Raw genomic sequence first — 3,010 nt, 5'->3', positions numbered from 1 at the left:
AATGGAAAAAATCAGGACTAGAGAACTCATGGGATGCACTTTTCCGTGAGTCCATAGACCAAGGCTATCTCAGTGAGGGAGAGATGCTGACTTAAAAGAGCTGAATGATTAGCCTGGGGACACGTATCATGTCATAACTGGCTTCTGATCATCTCTTATTTTGAGAAACACATGGGATGAGGCACTCTGACAGGATGTGCACACACGAAAGGCCAGAAACTGACAAGTCCACGCTGAAGCAGGGGCATAGTCCCAGTAGGGATCCCCCACCTTTTCTCTGCCTCTAGCACTGTTTCCCTTCCCTGACTCATGACCACAAGAGACAACAGGAGAGCCCCCAATGCAGAAGAGCTCTTCCTCTCAAGCCTAGAAAATGTTGTCAAATACTTTGTGTAACACCAATGTTACACAATTCCAGGGGCATTATTCATTCATGTTGTATAGAATTATGCCCCAGGAGGTGAATTGACAGAAAATAAGACAGAAATAGGGATCCCTAGAGTCATATAAACTCAAATCAAAACACCTAATGCTAGGAAAACTAAGATGTGTGACCTTGGAGATGGAGTGGGCAGAAAGTCCTTAGAGCCCAGCTGCTGGGACCACAGATTTCTCTCTCAAGCCAGGTCCTAAGTAGATTCCTGAGGGATACCTCAATGCTGAGTTTCCATTAAGAACTGAGATAGACTTTTCAGGCTCAGGACAGAGGCCTCAGAGACTTTGCATCCATTCGATTGCCCAGTAGGGTAACCACTAGGCACATGCAGTAATTAATAATTTAAATTAATTATAATATAATAAAATAAAAAATTCTAATCCTCAAGCCGGACTATCCACAGTTCAATGAACCAATAGCCACATGTGCCTAGTGACTATCATATTATGAGCATTTTTTTCCTCACAGAAAATACTGTTGCACAAAGAACTTATCCTAGTCCCACAATCCAGAATCTAAACGAGCCCCTTATTTTCCTGTGGACAACTTCATGTTTCATTAGGAAAGTTGAGTGAGTAGAGGGCGTGGAGAAAGTCCTTGTCAGATGCCTGCCAGCAGGAGAAGGTTGAAATGTTCAGATTTGAGCAGTCAATGCTTGAGACTATTAGGACAGAAAGGAGGGGCTCTTGGGAAATAAGCCCTATGGACAGAATTTTCAAGGAGCTGGTGATGAGCTCCATAAGTTGCAGGGTCCTCTGTGGAATTAACTTCTTCATCAGGTCTTTTGCCTTGGATTGTCAGAGAAAATGTCCGGTTAGGTGAACAGGATCTTTTGATTATCTAGTGAGCACAAAAATGAGCTTATCTGAGGGCAAAATTGTGTAGATTGTCAAAATGCCTTTCTTATGCACAAAGGTTATCTCAGGAAGATACCTATCACCTGTTCTGTATGTCAAGAAGAAGAGAATAAAGCCACATGAACTGTATATGCAGTCCATAAATTAAAAGCACTTGACATTTGCTGTAACACATCCCAATGATATGAATCATCCACTGTCCAGTAAATGGGTTATGCTGAACATTTGCATTCATTAGCTGAGCTGTCATAAAGACAGAGTGTTGGAATTGTTACTCGTAGGCCTGATTCTGAGCATTAGAGGCTTGGGGAACAGGCAGACTTTGCTCACACAGTCCATAACGGGTCTGTACATGTGAGCCGCCATCAGCATCTTTCTTCTCTCTTACTGTGCTTTTCAATGACCGCTAAAGAAATGCTTTAGGAGCTGGAGAAAGCTGTCAGGACCCCTGTGAGATTAAATGAACAAGCTCAACAGAACAGAAAGGCAAAAGGGAATCTGCTCGTGCGGGGGCATACTTGCTTTGGCTTGCAGCTGTCAGGAAAAGAGGGAGCTCTGTGTCAACAGTAAAAATGGACTCCTCCTTCAGCCACTTAATGACATATTTTCTTAGAAAAGTGGAATTTTCTTGGGTATGCTCCTTTTGACATTCTGGAGGGAATATTTTACCCAAAAGAATTTGCTTTGTCTTTAACTTGCTTTGGTAATATGCAAACCCTCTCGAGCAAAGAAATACTTTTTAGGAACTCAAAGTCCTTAGAGCTGCCCCATTACTTTTGGGGTCAACCTGTGGATGTATCTTCATTAGGACTATGATTGCCTCCCTTGCAGAACAAGACCGCTACCTTCAAACCCATCCCTAACTCCCAAAATACACTTTCTGCTCTGGTCCAGGAGAAGGTCTAAAAGATGATGACAGAAGGCATGATTTTCTTCTGGATAATCAGAATCACTTTGGCAATATAGTTCACTTTTGAAACCATGCATCCCTCAAAGTCACCTACTTTGCTGTGGGGAGAGGTAAGAAGTGACAGAACCATCAGCTCTCCTAGCCTGGTGTGAGCCACCTCCAGCATGCCATGGGGCACTTGGCTCTTTCTCTCATGTGCCACCATCAATCCAAAGTAAATCCAATGAGCTCACCTGCAAACCATGTCCAGACTCCAACTCATTCTCAGCCCCTAGGCTGTACCATTCGTGTTCAAGTCACCATCACCTTTCATCTGGAGTCCTTCGATAGCTTCCTAACAGATCTCCTTTGCCCCATGCACCCTATTCTGAGCCAGGTGGGTCCTTCTGAAAAATAAATCACTTCTCTGCTGAGAACTTGCTAGTTGTTTCTATCGTATTAGGCAATGTAAAAGCCATTGTGTAGTACTCAATTCCTACTTTATTCTTCTGTGTTTTCCTTATGATTTCTTATACAGTTATTTACTGATTTATCATCTAGTTATCTGCTTTCCCATTCTGAAATGTAAGCTACACGCGGCCACAGATTTTTGTCCCTTATGCCAGAAGCCTCAACTCCTAGAAGAGTGAATAGACGTACAGTAAACATTTAATAAATAAGTGTTGAAAGAATGAAAGTACCTCTTGACTTTTTTGGGCCTGGTTGCTCTTCATTCTGCTATCCTCCTGATTGCTGGGCCTTGCCTGTCTAACCCTAACGTGCCCTGCCTCACTTCCGGCCTGAATCACTGCCCTTCACTGCTTTAGA

The sequence above is a fragment of the Desmodus rotundus genome, chromosome 1 (genome assembly GCF_022682495.2).
Source record: "Desmodus rotundus isolate HL8 chromosome 1, HLdesRot8A.1, whole genome shotgun sequence".
NCBI lineage: Eukaryota > Metazoa > Chordata > Mammalia > Chiroptera > Phyllostomidae > Desmodus > Desmodus rotundus.
The sequence above is the reverse complement of the archived record's forward strand: the minus strand, read 5'-3'. Positions refer to the sequence as shown.